Genomic DNA, 19,923 nt, shown 5'->3' with positions numbered 1-19,923 from the left:
ACTCCAGGACTGTAAGAAGAACAGATGGCAGTGATAAAATAATACAGTATCTGGTTACATGACAAAGCCCTTGGAGTATATGTGACATTTGTATTAAGTCATCTCAGTTGTTTCATGCAAGTGTTGTCTTTGTTAATCCTGAAAGTTATAAGAAAATAAATTTATTTTTGAGGAAGAAATATTTTTTCTTGAAATTGAAAATATCTAGTAAGTCAGTGTAATTTGAAAACCTAGCAGGTGTGTGTGCTTCTGTGCTTTTGGACGGCTTTCTCATCTGGTCTTGGCCTGTTTCCCCTTGATGTTCATGAGTCCCAGTCTCTTGGACTGGCTCTTTAAATGCTGTAACCATCCCCTTTTAATAAATGATTAAAGTGTGTTTTGATATAAATGTTGTCTTTTGTTCTTTTTTTTAAACTCTTTTATTTTTATTATAAAAAGCCTGTTAGTAGGGTGGCCTCCACCTTGCTTGTGAGGTACAGAGTATGGCTACCTCCCAAACACCAATGCCCAGGAGATCATCCACCTAACAGCAGATAACATCAAGAGCTTTTAGAAGAGTCCAAAGTCAGGGCTGGCTCTTTCGTTTTCATTTCCCTTTAAAATCCATTCTTTCTGGCAGCTTTTGTTGTATGAGACTGCACTCTTTTCTTTTGGGATATGACCTTATGTACTTATTAATTTGCATGACTGATCTGATTATTTCCAATGTTGGACTATATTTGTGTGGCTTATTTTCCTTTTCCAACTGAGCTGTTAAAATGGGTCAGAAGCTTCCCGATCTTCTCTAACCAGAAGGTCTTGGCCAGAAAGCAAAGGGACTAACTGGCCATGTTGGAGAAAGAAATACCTTTACCAAAGACGTATAGGGGAACAGGTGACCTAGATCTGGAAGGGAAGATAGACCTGGCTAGTGTAGTTAGTCTTACTGAAATGCTCATTTTTAATACATGCCATCCTTTTTTTTTTTTTTTTTTGGAGGCAGGTGGTAGCTACGATATTTAGTATTTTTAGCAATGTGATTCTGTATTTTTCAGGTTGAGCGCAGAGACAGGTATGGCCTTCAAAATGCAACAAGATGTGAAGTTAAAGATGGGGATTTCATGTAAGATATAAGTTAAAAAACAGTGATGCTGTATTAATCTGGCTGGGGGCAATTTTCCAGATGAATTTTCTACCATATCCATAGTATGACCTCTGAAGGTCCGGAAAAGAAGGCAGGAAGCCAGGGGAAGTCTAGCAATCAGCTTCTTATTTAAATGGCTGTGGAAGCATTTGCCTGACATTTCCCTTCAGAACCTTCTTCCCTCTGAGTGTGGTGTTTCAGGCTGCAAGAGGCTGCCTGCTGGAAGTCTCCCTACTGGGAAGGTTGAACAACTAACTGAAGGATTCTGGTTCTGGAGTTCATTGCAATATAGCTAAACAGTGGAAACTTTAGCTCAGGATTCATCAGCTAGTGCCCTTTGGGGGAAAACACTGGGTGCATATATTTAAATCAGCTTTATTGAGATGTAATTTACCTGAGGTAAAATATCCAATTTTTTAAAGCTTATGTATTTATTTTGAGAGAGAGAGCGCAAGTGGGGGAGGAACAGAAAGAGAGAGAGAATCCCAAGCAGACTCCACACTGTCATCACAGAGCCTGACATGGGGCTCGAACTCATGAACTGTGAAATCATAATCTGAGCTGAAATCAAGAGTCAGACACTTCACCAACTGAGCCACACAGGTGTCCCAAATCTGCCAACTTTAAGTGTACACTCAAATGACTTTTGGCAAACACACACACTTGCATAAAAGGCTGCCACAATTAGGATGTAAGACATTTCCATCACCTCCCCAAAGTGCTCTTGTGCCCTTCTGTAGTCAGACCCCACCCTCACCTCTTAGTGCCTGCCAACCACTGATCTCTTTTCTATCTCTATGGAATCATACAATATGTAGCCTTTTGAGTCTGGCTTCTTTAGGTTGAAAAAGAGAACTTGTGGACTGAAATTACCCCAGGGGGTAACTCAGCATTGCTCTCAGGGTTCCCTACATTTTTATTATTTTGGGGAGAGCTGTGATGACCTCCTTCCTTCTACATGGTCCCCCTTGGCCTGAAATTGCCTTGGGAAGGACCTAGCTCTGGGTGTCAATCAAACCTACCTAGCTGGCAGCCATGCCCCAAACCTAAAACTTCTTTGTCCTCAGCCTTAGTCAACATTTGTTGACTCTACCCTTGACCTGCAAGCATCTCTACCCAGATGAGTCCTGATCCTTATTAAAGATGCACATGGGTAAGAGCACAAGATTTGGAGTTGAGCAAAACAGTGACTTGGTTCTGATGCTTACAAGTGGTATGGCTTTGGGCAGTTTCCTTAATTTTTCAGACTCAGTGTCATTCTCTGTATAATGGAATAAAACCACCTACCTCAGGATCCTGTTGGGTGAATTAGATGATAGTAAATATAGAAAGTGTTCAGCACAGTTTTCGGCAGATGTTCTACCCTCAACAAAGAGTTGTTATCCTTGTTTCTCGTTTTGAAGTTTAGGTCATTGGGTCATTGGGTTGATGAGATACAAAGCTCCTTGGGGTCAGAGTTTACATCTTCTCCTCTACAAGACTTGTTGTGAGTAGGACCTCTTCAAGCAGGTGCCATTTTTCTTGTGAGAGTTCTAAAGGCGGGAGCACCCTCTCTCTGTCCTCAACTCCATGAGTTTACCTCAGAGCCGATGTTTGTTGCGTTCTGACATCAAAACACAGGTTGGCACCAGCAGGAGGACCTGAGGCCCCTTTCCCTTTCTTTTGAGGCCCTGAAAACCTCAGTGAAGGCTAGCTTTCATCAGGGGTGGGACAAAATAGATGCACGCATTCTGCCACTTGCTTTGTTGTAGTCAACAAGGACATCATCTTCTCAGAACAGGGATGGGTATCCATTTTGAACTTTACTTTTAGTACAGTTTATTTCTCTTTTAGGGTTTGTTTCCATTGCCAACCTGAAGAATATCCTTTCCGTCTCTTCTTGATTCGTGAGCCACTGAAATGGAAATGGCAGTGGATGGACCAAGGGTGACTGTGTGGCTGCCTTCAGGATGATGTTAGGGAGGTTCTGGGCCTGCGCCCTCAGTTCATCTCAAACAGATGTCACACCACGAGGGATGATTAGCCTCCCGGGCTCTAGAACATTCCGAAACAACAAAAGGGTGAATTGTGACACATCAGAAAATAAAAGGCAGGCACGTTGGTGAGGCACGCTCCCAGCCAGTGGGACAGACCAGCTGGCCTGGCTCATCGATGAGAGATGCTATTTGAATTGTCAGTTCAGTTGCCAGGCCTCACATCTGTAGCTTGGGATGTGCCCACTTGTCTCTGAGATCTGCATCTGCTCCTGGAGCTCATTCAAAGGGAACGGCTCTTAGAATCAAGGTCCACTGTGGAAAAAGATGGCTTTTAATCTGCCCAGCAGAAGGCTTCTTCTTGGGTGCCATCTCTGGACCTGGAACCTGAAAGGATGGTTTCTTGGGCCCCAGCCCCTCTGGGGAACATTAAAGAAAGACCTGTGGTTTGCTTGGAGGCTTCTCTGTGGCTCGTCTGGAGCAGGTGGAAGAGGATAAGGATGGGATGATGGCACGGGCCAGGCTTTAAATGACATCAAAGGAATTTCATTCCTGAGGCTTCACTCGGGAAACTTAAACTGACTCCAAATCTCTTTTTTTAGGTAGATTCTTCCAGCTCATGTGTTCTTTTTTTTTTTTTTTTTTTAGAAATAGTTTATTGTCAAATTAGTTTCCACATAACACCCAGTGCTCATCCCCACAAGTGCCCAGCTCATGTGTTCTTTTTGGTTGTGCCTATAATGTTTTTATGTATTGTTAGTGACTTACTCTGAAATCAGGTTACTGATTTCAGCTTCGTAGCTGATATCAGTCGGTTCAGTGCGGAAGCAGAAACAGAAACGTCTTTTAACTGAGGTGCTGCTAACTGCCATATTAAATAAACTGCAGGGCCTTAGAGACTTACCACAATAGCAGGGTTGTTTTTTTTTCTCCCTTATTCAGTGGCTGCTACTTTCACCATTTTGTTCTTGGTCATGGTGTCTATAACATCTTTCCCCCACCTCAAAGACTGGTGCTTATTTTGCCTAGTGCCATCATGATGGCCAAGAGCTTCTCTTCCAAACAGTGATGCAGGGACCCAGTCTCATTCTATTCCGTCCTGTGGCTCCACCGTCTCCACATGTAGCTTTCAAGGTCATTGTGCTTGTCTGCATTAGGCAAGTAGAAGGGAGAAGGGTCTGGAGGCTTTGAGGTGTTGGCTGTTTAGCTCAGATCTGAAAGTGGTGTCCAACTGTGATGGATTGTGATGGGTCCCAGTCCATTAACAAAGGGTCACACCTAATCTTAAGGAAGGCCAGGAGACATACAGGCTAGTTGGGTACACAGGAGAAAAGAAAATGCGCTGGGGAACAGCCAGCCAGTCTGCTTCACCACTCTAGGTATTGCAAAAAGGATGTAACATAGAGAAGTAAATGCTTACAAAAGCCCTGGAAAGCCTGGAGGCATGACAACTAGAGGCTGTCATTTAACATTTGGCTTTGAGGTCACATCTTTTGTCAACTGCCCCTACCCCTGGTGTCATCCTTGCACCCTCCGAAGTGGGACCAGCCATCGGCACGTGGAGCCCATTTGCTGCCAACCCTCACCTCTGCTGGTGCCCACTTACCCACGAGCCCACTTGCAAAGCCTTCCACCTTCCAAAGCTCATGTAAGTGGGTCTTGTTCACTGAACCTGCACGAACCCAGAAATGTACCTATACTGGAGACTGGGAGATGTGGTTTCAATCTTCCTTTCCCTGGGATAAAGGGAAGACGATAGAAGTTGGAATTGATACCAGTGCCTATAGACTATCTCCGGCACAGCAGCCTTGTTCGGTGACCACTGCTTTCACCATTCTTGCTGTTCCCATTTTGNTCCTTTTTTTTTTTTTTTTTTTTTTTTAGCATGTCCTTCATCATCTCCTGGTCATTCATCACTATTTTTTTTTCATGCTCACTCCCAGTGGTTGCTTTGCCTGATGCTGCCATAATGGGAGACTTTCTTCTCCAACAGTGGTCAATCTGAATGAACTTTCAAAGGAAAGCTGGCTTTTACAACTATATAGTTCCTCTGCCAGACTCCATCAGAGATATTGGACTGGTACCAACATCAAAGGTGAATCATCCTAGGGATCCATTAGTATCCTATGAGAGGCTCTTAGTTCTCTTTGTGGGACCATCTCGAAACTTCTAGAACTTGGGGTATACCATGTCTCACATTCTCCCCCAAGATGATATTTCCCTCCACTGACTTAGGGGGTCCTTGGCTGACAGGCTGACTTTGGGAGGTGATGCTTTATCCAGAACTCCTGAGATGGCAGTGCAGATAGGGACACCTCTCCCCGACCCTGATGGCCTTTCACCAGGCTCTGATCTGTTCCTGAAGAGAATCATGGTAAGGACAGTAGCATGGTGTTCCTTTCCAATGATAACACAGCTTGTCGCTTTTCTCAGAGCCATCCTGGGCAGGGCTGCACCACAATAAGTTCCACAGTCCCACTGAGACCATCTGCTGCTTGCTGGAGTCCGGGTGACAGATTTTCTAGAAGGATCTCAGAAGTCAATGAGTGAAGGCAGAACTGCCCTGGAGAGGAGGAATTCTGGCAGCAGAAGCTCAGGGAATTAGTTTGGGAAAGAAAGTTTATAATAACAGTGTTCTAGTTCCTGTTGAATAAAACATTCACAGAGCTTTTCTTCTCCCAGCAGAAAAATAAAATACTCTGGTGGCAATAGAATGGTTGTTCTGTTTAAATGTTGTTTTTAATAAAACTCAGATGGTAGCAGTCATTTGACCTCTACACTGCTCCCCTCCTGGTCTTGTGCTGGGCCTCCCTGGGGTGCACATGGGACATCATGGCCTGGGGCTGCAGGGAGGCTCTCATGGAAGCAGATGGGGAGAGAGTCATTTGAATGAATGGGGTATGAGCCCGGAGAAGGTACAACCAGCTGCGAACAGACCAGTAAATATGGCTGTTACGCATCTGGAAGGTAGTTCTACAGCGATACGGCTAATGGTGCTGGTATTTAAATGGCCATTAGTAGACTTTGGATTTCATGCACCCAATTCCGAACCCCCCTCCCCCTGAAGCTCTGTTGGTGCTGCTCTGCTGTCCTGTGTCTGCAGGCCAGCGGCCGCAGAGCGCTGGTTTGCATGGCTGTCTTCTTTGCCTGCGGGGAGAGAAACTTCATTTTTGTCAGCAGGAGAGAGCAGATTCTGGAGTGGTCCCCGGGACCATGGGGCATCTCAGTATGGTAGGGAAGGATAGGATTCCGTAGGCAAAGGGGGAGAAGCCAGGGCTTGAAGGTCCCTGGGTGTCGGAAAAACACATATTTTAAAACGTTTCTCCTGGGAACGTCTGACCCCGAGCAAACTCCCTCAGGCATAAAGTTCCTCTTAAGAATGTAACAGACGCCAGCTATTCCCCCTCAGGTTCCCCTCAGGAATTTGACAAAAGACCTAACTAAAAATAAGTAGACCATAAAACACGTGACCCACAAGGAACAGTATGGTCACAGACCACCCCTCATACTGTTGTGTCCGAATCGTGAGTCCCCAGAGACCACCAAGGAGCCGACACCGATGCAAGTACATAAGGGTCTTTATTACAAGCTCAAGCAGGGGTTCACCCGTCAACCGGCGCAGCGGCAGCAGGGTGAAGCCCCGAACAATAGCGATTAGAGTTTTTATGGGGTAAGGGACGGGGGTGTTACAGTGCACACATAGTATGTATAGCATCATCACATAAGTACCAATCATAATTGTATAGTACCCATGGTAACAGTTTTGACCATTCAGTATCTGTGAGGTGTCCGTTACTTTTGGCAGGACCCAATCATGACCTTTGAGAATCTTTTGAAAATGACCAATTATGAGATGAGTTCAAAGGGCCCACGTGGGGTTCTAGGCAAGCGGTGAGTGATTAGCTAGTTTGTACAAAGTAACTGTCTATAATCTTCAGTTCCTGACTCAGACCACAGGAATGTTTTTAACTTCTTTTGATGGGCTGATCTGAGGGTGGTCTGAGGGTGGCTTCAGCCTTGAGAAATCTGAGGCTTTTCCTGGAAGTGGGGCTATGTGCAGCCCCAGGTTGCCCTTAATGGAGGCCTTAATCTCAAAATGACGTGACTTAGGCTCCTCAATACAATGGAAATGAATCAGTCAAAACAGAATGTCTAGGGGGGCTGGGTGGCTCAGTTGGTTAAGCTTCCAGCTCTTGGTTTCAGCTTAGGCCATGATCTCACGGTTTGTAGGTTTGAAACCCACAACGGGCTCCACGTTGACAGCACGGAGTCTGTTTTTGATTCTCTCTCTCACTCTGTCTCTCCCTCGCTTGTGCACTCTCTCTCTCTCTCTCTGTTTCTCTCAAAATAAATAGATAAACCTAAAAAAAGAAAAAAGAAAGGAATGACTAGACATTGAGAGTTACCTACGCAATAAGGGCAGAACTGGAGAAGGAACCAGGGAGAAGGTAATGGGATCAACCCAAACCCTATCAAATGAGTCCCTTGCCTATAATCCGTAGGCGTTCGCTTTTAGATGCTCCCCACCCCCCCAGAAAGAGAGCTTTCCTGCTCTTCTTACTTTCTGATCTTAAACTCTAATAGACTTTTGTCTGTTGCACGTTTTATTCTGTGTCCACCGGTTCATTCTTCCAGCCATGACGAACCCTGGGTATTGAGGTAAAAAAATCTTGCAACCTCAGGGCTATGCTTCTTGGAGGTGCTACTTCCCTTGGCCCTCTCCTGCGTGGGTGAGAATGCCAGCCTGGCCCATCATGCATTTTTAGCGTTTGGCTCTCATTAACCTTGAATCGACAAAAGTTAGAGCCAGTTAATCCTAAGGATTAAGTATTCATGAGTGCCAGGTTATTCCCTTTAAACCCTCTGACAAGTGAAGAAGGTGGAAGAGGTGTTTTTTCTTCTGCAAAACTCACCTCAGGGGGAGCTTGAGTAGGCTTCAGTCTACCTTTTGTAGGATTCCAAGGTCCCTGGATGCTGAGAGCCACTCCCCTCCCTCAGGGATTTGTTCACAGTTGTCATGCAAATATCTCTGGCCCAGAGAATTGATTCAGAAAGGGGCTGGAAAAGAGCCTAAAGGCTTTGAGGAAAGTGGGGTCCAGTGTAGATGGGGGACTTCTCTGACAGTTTACAGTTTGCAAGGGGAGATAATGGCAGGAAAGGCCACTTTACCTTTGCGGCCAGCCCCCTCTAATCAACCCTGTTGCTTTTTTTCTTCTTGTTGCATAGGTTATCACTGAGAATCACCACCACCACTACCACTACCTCCTAATATGTCGCATGCTGTCCAGGAAAGAGCCGTTACACGGACCCTGTTTGCAGAGACTTATTCCACTGAAACATCTCATCTTGCATGCGCCAGTCGGGTTTGTGCTTACTGTCCTGACGTAATTATTAATAGTGGGGGTGGGGGACGGGGTGCCTTCACTCTCAGAAGGTTCCAGTTCGAACTGCCCGTGATATAGGCAGGCATCCTGCCCGTAGGCACATCATAGGAAGATGCCATTTGTTTCTTTCGGTTAATCTCTTCATTTTCTCTCTTGTTTTGGGGAAGCAGCAAGGAGACACAGGCTTCTGCTTCTACACAGGAAGGGAGTGACGACCAGAAACATGCGCTGACTGGGGGAAAACCAAGGCAAGCCTAAAGAAAGTCAAGCTGCACAACAATGCAGGCTGAAGTGCAACACGGGTCGCGGTTCCTCCTCAGCCCTCCGATGCTCACTGTGACGACTGCCGTCTCCAAAGCCTCCGCTCCCTGGCACCAGGAGAGAAGCTTCAGGAAGCTGGCATGGTAGGCTGGCTTGCGGATGGCCCAGTGGCCAGCATTGAACCTTTTTGGGTATAATGTGCTGGAGAGGTGTCCGTGTGGGGGGAGTAGCATGAGACACACAAGTGGGGGTGGGACACAATCCCATCTGCTCCCAGCCTTTACTTCTGGCAGTAAAGACTGGTAACTTGGCCTGGCTGCCTTCATAGGGGGGCGGTTCTTGGAATCAGGAAAAACGGCCAAGCAGAGGTTTGGGCGGTTTGGTCCGCAGGACTGATCTGTGTTCAGATCCCAGACGGTTGGGAGATCTCTATACACAGACGCACACATAATCTCTCTCTCTCACTACTATCCCTAGAGTTTACTATATAGCAAGCTCTCGACATGGCTGGGAGGTGACCATGTGGCATCATGGAACTAGGTCTGGTTTGGGAACAATCAAACTCGGGTTCCAGCCTCCCCCCCACCCCCTTGCAGCTCTGTGATTTACTAGTTGTGTTAGCTTGGTCAGCTTTCTTAAACTTTTTGAGTCTCAGTCTCCTTAACTATGAAATGTGGTCCTTGGGAGGACTGGCTGATGAAATAACTCTGGTCCATAGCACTGGGTCTAGTCCACAGCGTCAGTCACGAAATGGGAGTCCCCACTTTCTCCTCGTCCTTAACTCCAGCTCTAGCATTAAGAACCTTTCTGCTGAGACTTGCGGAAGAGGAAATGTATTCTCTCCTGGAGAAGGGTGCATGCCCACGGGCGATCTTGTACCCAGAGTCTGTTTTCATATTCCTTCTCTGCAGCGTCCACCTCTGCCTCAACTCACCCAACTCCATGTACTCCGTGGGGCCTGTCTGTGTCCGGACCCTCGCTGGCTAGATGTATAGTTGCTGTTACCGGTTTAGCAGGGGCCAAGCCCCTCGGAGATAGGTTTCTGAGGTTCCTGCAGGTGGCTCCTGTTGAGATCTAGCATGGGTGCTTGTCTCTCTGACACCACTGAGGGTCCGCTCCTCTTTCTGTTTCTTGCCGCCCCAAACAGTAATACGGTAACATTATTCGGTCCCCAGAAAACAGCCTGCTCTTGGCCTGTTTCTATTGTGCATCATCTATGTTTGGCCTTGACCCTCCTGTGTTCTGCACTGTGAGCAGAATATCAAGTGGGCTGGAGAAGCGAGCCAGGCACTGCCAGCCCAGTGTGTGCATCGTCAGGGGGAATATCATGCTATGTGCACAGAAAATAACTTCCTTTACTCATTTTATAAATTAGCTCAGCGATCCCTGAGATTAGGAACCTTTATTCCCATAGATAGTGCTTTAAAGGGGAAAAAGAGACAATAACAAAGAAATCAGAATACAGTTCTCTGGGCAGTTCCAATCAGGAAGCGTGGGTAGGAATACTGTCTAGAGATCTTTACAGCACCCGAAAGCTCTCCGTCCTCCCCGATCCCACCTTCTCTCCTAGCCTCTCCCCCGACTTCGGCTGCTTTCTCGCCAAAAGCTCTGATGAAAGGCTTGTGATCTCAGCTGGGCTTCCAGGCTGGGGAGAAGAGATGGGGTCCTCTTTTAGAGGAGAAAGGTCGTGCAAAATGCTGGATTCCTGTGCCTGAGAGTCAACCTACCAACCCATTTCAGATCAGGTTTGTCCTCTGTCATAGAAGCAATGACAGTTTTGTCACAGAAGCAGTGGTAATCAGAGCAAAGAATGTATAAATCATCTGGACTTACCCCTTTGTCCTACACATGAGGAAATTGAGACCCAGAGAAGGTAAGTGACTCACCGAGGTCCTTACTCAGCTGATGAGGGGCTGGGCCTGGGGCCTCTGAGAGCCTGATTGCACTTCTCAGAGCAGAAAGGGTTCCCAGGGGAGAAAAAGGCATCTCTTTCCCATCTCATTTTATTCCAAAGTACAAAACCCATTCCTATTTATTCTTAATCTACTTGTAAACTCTAATGACTAGTCCTAGTGGTAAATACGTCACATAATTTACTTAATTAGCTAATTGCTAGCAATGTGAAGTAATTTTCTTTGAACTTTTATAATCCCTGTTCCTCCCACAGAAAGGAAAGTCCAATCATCTGCGTTTTGGTGACGCTGGCATAAAAAGGGAATGGCTTGGCGTAAAAGCAGAGCTCAGTCCCTGAAGGCCAGGCTNGGGTGGGGGGAAGGAAGGAAGGTTTTGAAATTAGGAGCATTACCCCCACCTGTATATTTACTGATCCTGGAGATGAGTTACTATAGGAAGTTTGGGAGACTGGGACCACAGGGGCCTAACCTCGAGTCTCACCTCTACCATGTCCTAGCTGGATGACTTGGAATGAAGAACTTGTCACCAAGGCTCTGTTTAACTATAATATGGGTTTGATAACTGCCTATTTTGTAGGGGCATTATGAGGATTAAGTGACTTGACATATGTATAAAGTTTCTAAGACCGTACGCGGCACACACTAAGTCTTCAACCAATGTTAATTATTATTATTGTTAATAAATACTTATAGGAATATTTGAAGGTTCATAAAAGTATGAAGAAGGAAGGCCACCTCGATTTCCTCCCTCTGAGTTTGCTCCTTTTCCACTGTGGAATCCTTATGGTATCACAATGTATGTATAATTTAGCAGGCTGCTTTTTCCATTTAGCATTCTTTTGCGAACATCTTCTCTTATTCTTCAAACACATGATTTTTAATGTCTACAAAATATTTGATAAATAGACATACCATAATTTATTTAACTCTGCCCCTATTGTTGCAGTTCAGTGTGTTTGCCCCAATTTTTTTCCCTTTGTAAATATTTTGGCATATAAATCTTTGTACTTTTGATCATTTTCTTAGGCTAGATTCCTAGAAGTAAAATTATTGGGTCAAAACATAAACATATGTCAGAATCTCAATTCAAACTGCGAGTTGCTTTGCAAGAAGAAGCAGTGCTTTCCTTTGTAAAGCTCATTCTCCAAAGCTGCACATGTCAACATTTCCCACTAGGCTGTTATTGGAAAAGGGGTAGTCAGATACTTAACATCTGTAGTCAATTGAAAATTAATTTCCTCTTCCTTTTCTTCCTGGGTTGCATATAGGACTGTTGGAAATGTCCCTGATTGGGGAGTCCTTTGGAATCTCCTCCTCTGGAAGCCTTGTGTACTTTGGTTTGGAGACACTCAAACCTGAGCCAACCTTGCAAGTTCAGTTGACCTAATTCAGTCTTTTGACCAGTGGAATGACATTCTTCATCATGCCCAGCTTTCAAAGCTTTCAGAACAGTTAAGCCTATGGGTTCTTTGTTAAGTCTATTGCTGTGTGGATGATACCCCGTATTTGTTAGAAAGTTGCTGTTCCAGTTCATTCCCTACACCCTTGACCAATCTGGTCTTGCTTAGTAGGGATCCCTGGGGCACGCGGTCTCCATAGTGTGTGGGTGGTGACCTCATCACAGGGGTGCTTTGTTGAGACCTCTCTAGGTCCAGCCCAGGGATGCTTGCTACTCGCTTAGATATTGCTAAGCTTCTCCTCACGCTTCTCTTCCTTGAATCCAGAATTTTCACCTTTCCTGGATTTACCCTTTCTATCCTTGCAGGTGCTTCCCCAATTCAAGGCTCCCATTCTTCTGGCCTCAGGTGCTTCATACTTTAACCTAAATGGTCTCTCTGCGGCCAAAGTCTTCCTCCTCCAGCCTGTCGCATGTAGAGCCGCCAGGTTAGTCTTGCTTAGACAGAGTTCTAAGCCTGTCACTCTTCACAGAGGACCGGATTAAGCACACCCTCAGGGCCATCCATTGTGTAGACTCTGTTTCTTGGTTACCCCATAACACTTTCCAACCAAACCACATTACTTTCTGTTCCCTAATGGACCCAATCTTTGTCGGATTCATTATTTTCCTTTTGCTGAATTGCCCTCCCTTTTCCCATGTTCTTGAAATTTCATCAGTACCCATCCGAAATATCCATATATGAAGAATGTCTTAACGCCCTGTCACCAGAATGAAAGCTCACCCTCCGTGAACACCTGTGCACATCACTTCCCTTTTCTCGGTTTTCCCCATAATGCAGTATTTTCTAATCCTCCCTTTGTCCAAAATTTGGTAGATAATAAAGATTACCTACCTTTATTATGTATCTCTTATTATCTAATCCTCCCTTTGTGCCAGTCTCAGTAGATAATAAGCTCCTGGAAGGCTGAACAGCCCTTGCGTCTTCTCTGTACCCCTTACATAACCCTACATAGTGCCTTGTACATGGCGGACGCTCGGGTTCTGGGACAGAAGTTCTCTGCCACAGCCCCCCTCTCACACTGCCACAGAGTGGGAGCAGCACAGCTGTCTGGATTTATTGCTTTTCCCAGGAGAGGCAATTACAGTGCTTTATCTTCCCCTTTGGCATTCAGCCAGTGGCTCTGCACCTAGTTTTTAATTTTCTTTTTGTTTGACGGGATGTTCTGTCTACTCAGTCAAAGCAAAATGATGATGGTAATAAGAGTTGCTGCTATTTATTGAAAGACTCCTGTGTGCTGGACATTGTGCTTTACTTATGGGATCTCATTCATTAATCTCCATAAAAACCTTATAAATTAGAGATATTATTATCCTGCTTTACAGATCAAAAAATTGAAGTTCGGAAAAGTTAAAAATCTTGCACCCAGATCACTAACGTAGATTAGAGTTTGAATCAAGAGTTGAACCCGGATCTATGGGCCCGAGTCCCTTCCATTATGTCCCACTGGAAAAGGATGGCGTGAGGGCAGATAGGTGAGAGGCTCCTGTTCAATTTTCCTGGGAACTGAGAGCCTTGGGCTTTGTAGTTGGGAGGTGCATGCTTCCATTGCAGCTCAGTTATGCTAGGTATGCAGAGCCCCCAGTGCCTTTTCATCCTGTTGCAGTGCCTACAGGAGGGCAGGGGGATGGCGTGAGGCCACTACTTGGATCTGAGCGCCCTTGGTGCCCCCAAAGGTCTTTGAGTCTACACATACTCTGTACTTCCTCCAGAGATCTCCAGAGCTCCCAGACCTGTCACTGCGTAATGTATCCTTGACCTTAAATTATGGGAAATCTGACAGTTTGATACACTCTCTAGGTCATCTGTTTGCTGGAGAGATGGCAGTTGCAAATGGGTATGGTGTATGCTGAGACTGAGACAATGTCACATGTCTTACTTTAGGTATCAAAACTAGGTATGTTGGGATAATTCAATACTAATTTTTAAAGAACGCTGGAAAATAGCATTCTAGCATAGTGCTTGAAAACTAGTTATTTAGTAGACATTAATTGGATAAGTGAATGAACGAATTTAGGAATATAGGAATAAATAAATGGTAGCTAAAATTTTGTTTTTTCAAAGTAAGTGATGGGGGATAATGGGAAAAATGATATTTTCCGATTATTAGTAGCAGGACTTTAGGTAACTTATTCTCTCTGAGATTCTGTTTTGTCATATCTAAAACAGTGATGCTAATACCCACCGTCAAGAACTGTGAAAAGCCTGAAATCTTACCTTACTTGCATCTAACATGTTAGCCTGTCACAGTTTCAAAGATGCTGGCAGAAGACATGGACTTTTGGGTCAGATACAACCAATTTTATTACTTATGGCATAGCAAAACATGAATATCACCATATTTGTATGACTTCTTGCAAATGGCATCATTGGTTACCTGCACACACAGTGAGCAGTGTTATATAGGAGAGTGACCCCAGGCTTAGGGGTCCTGAATTTATAATGAGCAGTAAGTATGCCTGCCTTTTCCCCTGGCCGGTGATACTATCTTTACCTTTCCAGGCCATTTGCTATACAGATGTCCTTGAGAAGATATTCTGGAATAAAGGGAGCTATAGCTTTGCTTGTAAGACATGTACGTAGAAATGCATGAGATCCATGAAGAATCATCTCCCAATACCACCTCATGGATCTTTTTTATGAGGATTAAATGAACTAATGTATTATATAGTTCGGATTCTGCTGCGGTAAGATATGACTTCCCAAGTTTCAGTGTCCTAAACCTCCAAAGACTTTCTTCTTGCTAATGCCACTCACTCTTGGGGGTTAGCTGGGAATTCTGTTCCAGATAATCCTCACTCTGAGTCCAAGCCTGAAGGAGGCTTCATCCTGTGGCACATCATCATGGCAGAGAGAAAGTGAGTGTGCAAAATAGCATGCTGGCTTTCAAAACTTTATCCCAGAAAGAACGTGCATCTCTTCTGCTCACACGTCCATGCCCGAAGCAAATCATGTGGCTAAACCTGACTTGGAGGGAGAAGGGAAATGTACCCAGAAGAAGATCTAAACTACTTGTTGGTGGGCAGCATGAAATACTACTAGAGAAATGCAAAGTCCTTGCACAAAGTTTGGCACATGACAAATTGTGGCTTCCCTCTTCCTTTCCACTAGTGGAGGCATGAGTTTGGGAAGGGTCAGAAGTGTGGGTCTTTGGTCCAGAGGAAGCTCATAGTGATCAGGATTCCAATTATTCTCTGGCCTTCTGTGTTGTGGTCAAGAAAATGTGCAGAATTTCCAGGGTAAAGTTATGTGCCCAAGCTTGTAAATCAAATTAATCAATACTAATTACTAACATGCATTCAAGTTCACAAGTTTGTTGGTCAACATTAACAGAGAAGGAACAAGAACTTCTCCCAATCCCCAATTATTGCACAAAGATAATAACTAGATTGAGAGAGAGGAAAAAAAATGTTGATTTATTTTTATTCATGAGGCAATGCAATCACAGATTTAATGGCTGAAATACTTCCGGACCTGAACTGGTCCCCTCATCTGACTAGAAATCATTGAATGCCATGGAATGAAATTAACATTGAGGATCATCACAGCCTCCATGCTCTAGAGTTAAAAAGTGCCAGATGGGTATTAATTCCTTTAATAGATATTCATAAAGCACACTCCACCCCCACCTCTCAGGTTCTGTGTTAAGGATCTGAGTATAGGGTGGGAAACAAAACAGACATAGATCTTGACTCCATGGAACCTAGAGTCTAGAGGGAAAAAAAGATCATAATAAAAGGAACCCTTATTCATGGCTTGCTTACTAGGGGATGGGCACCGGGCTGTGCAATATGTTTGCATTTCATCAAAGACTCAACAGCCTGTGGTGGTTTATTATTCACAAGAACCATGTGGAGGTAATGGGAGGCATAGCTTTGACCCAGTGGAGTCAAGGTTCAGAAAAGTTATTTGACATATTCTATGAGTCCCAGACTTTTAAGGACAGAATTCAGGTCTCAGGCGCTCAGCATACAGATGTATCCACACCTACACATGGTCACTAACCTGTATCACAAGAACCACCTTATTCACAGGCTGTGGATTTCCTGTCTCCAGGCAGTGCCTTGTCCTCATTCATATTCTCCATCATTGAATGAATTACTCAGAGAACTCACTGTGTATCTATTATGTACCAGGCACTGTGTACCTACAGTTATCTTCCTACAATTACCTGCAAGGGTAGGAATAACTATGATCATTTTGCAGATAATGAAATGGAGGATCAGACCAAGAGAAGACACCTGCCTGTTATTTCAGGGCTCAAAATTGGTATAGGCAGCCAGGATTCGACCCGCCATATCTGAGCCCGAACTCTTCCCAGGGCTGCGATGTGGTTCCTCCTCCCTACCGGCAGGACTGACCAGTGGATGTTCCCACACCTGTAACCATGGCTCCTGCCAGACATCCCTAAGTCCCCCTGCAATAATGCCAGGTTATGAAATCCAGCCTTCTCTAGCAGAACAGACTCATTCTGAGAACACCTGTCTCTCCTCACTGCAACAGTATAACCTCCAGCTTTTACTCACCTATTCTAATGAACCCAGCAAACATTGATTAAGCAGCTTCATTGTGGCAGGCCCCGAGGCTAACATGGTGAGCCAAGCACAGCTCTGGTCTCCAAGGCCTTAAAACCAAGTGTATGAGGGAAACTTAGAGCCACGGAAGTATAATGCAAGTAGGCTTAACACAGGTTTATAATAAAGTGCAACAGGAGAACAAGGAGAGAGAAACTCCGATTAAGCAATCTAGGAAGGCTTTGGGGGGAGGTGTGATTGTCAGGGCCTTGAAGGATGGGTAAGACTCAAGTTCCAGAATCTAGGCAGTGAGTGGGATGGAGGGAAAGGGTGAATATGAAGGAGCCAAGCCCTGCAGGCACAAGAAGGTGCTGTTTCTTCCAGAAACTGGTAAGGGGGCGGGGAGCTGCTTTTCTAGAACACAGCAAGGCTGACCCATTTTCACAGAGGCCCCAGGGAGGAGCAGCTTGTGGGGGAGTGGGGGGCAGGTGCCATCAGAGAGGCTGCTTCAGGGGTGAGCTGAGAAGAAAGAACACTCTGGACACTTTGAAAGTCTTATCTGAAAAGGAGCCATCTGGTGCTTAGTACTAAGCACATTTCTTTTTTTTTTTCTCCAGGCATCTGGGCTTTGTGAGGGTGGAGCGACCCGCGGTGGCTCCCTAGGCTGGTGAAGGGCTGAATCTCTCGGGCCTGAAGCCTGACTGGTCCCAGCCTCCACACCTCTGCACAGAATGGTCCCCACAGTGAGCTGCTGAGCTGACAGCTGTCTTTCGGAGCCCTTTGGGTCTGCCTCCCCATGCTGTCCCCTTGCGAGAGAAGCATGGTAGGTTTTTAATCCTGGCCGGTTACATCTGGGAAAAATAATCCAAATGTTAATCCATCTGGAGAAAGAATGAATCCACATCTTCTGCTGCTTGTATCTTTTGATTCTCATCTCTGGATCTTTAAATCTCATTATGAAGCCAGAATGACCCCCTAGCAAACCTGTCTCCTACACTTTGGGCAGCCGTGTAGGCCTTTCTTTGTGCGCCGTCTCCTTATGCTCCTGCTTCACAGAGCTCCTTTCATCTGGCTGTGATGCCACCCGTGAAATAGGAAAACAAAGCCTCGCTACACCCCCATGAGGGAAGAGACAATCATCACTTGCCTTCCTCCTGCCAGGACAGTGAGGTGATCTGGTCACAGTTCTAGCTCCTCCTGCCACGCTAACACAAGAATTTGGCCACAGCACCTTGCGCTGCTATGCTTCTGTGGGAGCGGACTCCCATGTTCAAAAGGGCACTTGGCACATTTCTTCCTAAAGTGCATCTTCCTCCGGCATGCCTCGTTGGGGGAAAGGCAACCACCAATCACCCAAGCTAGGAACTTTCAACTCTCCCGGGCTTTAGGCACTTACCACAGGTCCTAATGCTCATGCCTAGGCTACTTCTCTCCAGTTCTCTGCGACTCCTTTCGGTGCCCTGCTCGCCTGGATTACTGCCACAGCTTGCTCTCCACTGTCTGGTTTCTACTGTGCTTCCCTCCTAATCCACCCTCCAGGCTGCTGTCAGAATAATCTGTCTAAAATACACTTAGATAGGTCATGACTCTACTCACGCCTTTGCACATGTTCCTGTGCGCTACTCCGATCCTCCGGCAGGGGAATTCCTGCTTGTTATCAAAGCCCAGCTCAAGAGTTGTCTCCACACTGAATACCAGATAAAAGTAGCAGTTTGCTCCATCGTGACATTGTTGTATCTTCAGTGGGTTTCCATTGGAGCTCATAGTAGGATAGCAGACGTTGTTTATGTACTTCCTCGTATCTGGTCCCAGATCACCTGTGTGTTCTTTCTTGGCTAGTGCTGTGTCGTTCATCTTAGCATTGCCAGTACCCAGTGGAGTGCCTTGCAAATAGCCAATAAAGTTTGCTGAATCGGGAGGGTGATCACATCTGTTCATGGAAAAAGCAGAACTAACAGATAGGGAAACTGAGGCCAAAGACTGTTAAAATGTTTTCCCAGTCTCATGCTCTGAATTTAAGTAGCAGTGAAATGACTAAACCCAAGGCTCCTGCTTTCCAGGTCATTACACTTCTCTAGTCCTTAGAACCAACACACTGAGCAAACCTATAGGGGAGAGTTTGTATTCCTCTATGTGTCATAGATAACCTTCATTCATATATTCGACGCGCACTCGCCTATTAACAAGAGAGAAAGTTCTCCTTTCCCACGAGAAACTATCTACTGGAAACAGATAGAAACATAGATAACAAAGCACATAAATCAGATATAAAAGGTGAGCAGACAGGAGTCAGAACAGGTAGAAGCTTGGAGGCCATCATAGGGGGCCTGGATTCTATTCTAACAGCAGTCATTGGCTTCTAAAAGTCAGGAGTGTGACAGCTGTGGGCCAGGAGCTGGGAACAGAGTGACACAAGAGAGGAGTTATTGCACTGCTCCTGAAGGATATGATAGTGACTTGGACCAGGATGGTGGGTGTGCAGGCAGAAAAAAGTAGACTGATTTGAGATTTATTTCAGAGGAAACCTGCCCGAACTTGCAATGAGTTGGTTGTGGTTAAATCTTTGGTCTGGAAGAAGGGTATTAGCCATTGCTTTCATTTGTCCATATCAAGTTGATGACCACAGAAGCAGTATTAGAATTCTTGGGTCATCAAAAGATTCCAGCATTTGGTCAGCACCAGTTATTTCTGTGAACAATCCCGCAATATTTTATAATGTGATTAACGTTATCAAAGCCTCCTTTGGGTGTCAAAGTTTTTCTTCCATCTCTTAAGGCCATAGACTATGGTAATAGGACCGTGGTTGGGATCATTTGGGTTTGTGTGTGGCCCCTGGCTGTGCCTTGCAGGGTTTGATGTGAGGGCCAGCATGGTATAGGAAGAGCATAAGATTTGAAGCTGTACGGTGCCTGTTTCAAGCTATGTGACCTTGGGAAAGGTTTTCAACTTCTCTAAGCCTCAGTTGTCTTATCTGTAAAATGGGCATTAAAAATATACGACTCACAGAGTTTGTGTGAAAATTTAATGACCCAAGTAAAGTACTTAGAAGGCACTCTTGCCTTTGGTTCTCCCCAGAACCAGTTGGTGAGGAAGGCGGAAAGCTAGGGAAAAGGAGGGAGCCCTCTTCACATTTCCTCCCAATGGCTTGGGCCCCATTGTAACTACACCCCTAGAACAAGAACCTTCATATTCCTAGTAGGTATTCATCTGGTTTTAGGGAAGAAAACAGTATCAGGCACAGGTATTCTTTTCACCAGCTAGTGGCTTGCACTTTTCTCTGTCCCCAGTGAGGGTAACC

General features: G+C 45.4%; 2 long non-coding RNA genes across 3 annotated transcripts; both read left to right on the top strand.

The window, feature by feature from the left end:
• Positions 1-8,335: 8,335 nt before the first annotated feature.
• Positions 8,336-10,996, top strand: LOC144224891 (uncharacterized). Its single transcript, XR_013333174.1, has 4 exons — positions 8,336-8,459; positions 8,651-8,884; positions 10,312-10,614; positions 10,909-10,996. It is a non-coding gene; the product is annotated as an uncharacterized LOC144224891 (long non-coding RNA).
• Positions 10,997-11,351: 355 nt separating this feature from the next.
• LOC144224888 (uncharacterized) lies at positions 11,352-17,521 on the top strand. Of its 2 annotated transcripts, none has more exons than XR_013333172.1 (3): positions 11,352-11,450; positions 13,912-14,008; positions 17,243-17,521. It is a non-coding gene; the product is annotated as an uncharacterized LOC144224888 (long non-coding RNA). The 2 variants fall into 2 exon arrangements; XR_013333173.1 differs by lacking the exon at positions 17,243-17,521 and adding an exon at positions 14,614-14,729.
• Positions 17,522-19,923: the final 2,402 nt, after the last annotated feature.

The sequence above is a fragment of the Crocuta crocuta genome, unplaced genomic scaffold, assembly GCF_008692635.1.
Source record: "Crocuta crocuta isolate KB4526 unplaced genomic scaffold, BGI_CrCroc_1.0 scaffold643, whole genome shotgun sequence".
Lineage (NCBI taxonomy): Eukaryota > Metazoa > Chordata > Mammalia > Carnivora > Hyaenidae > Crocuta > Crocuta crocuta.
The sequence above is the reverse complement of the archived record's forward strand: the minus strand, read 5'-3'. Positions and strand labels throughout refer to the sequence as shown.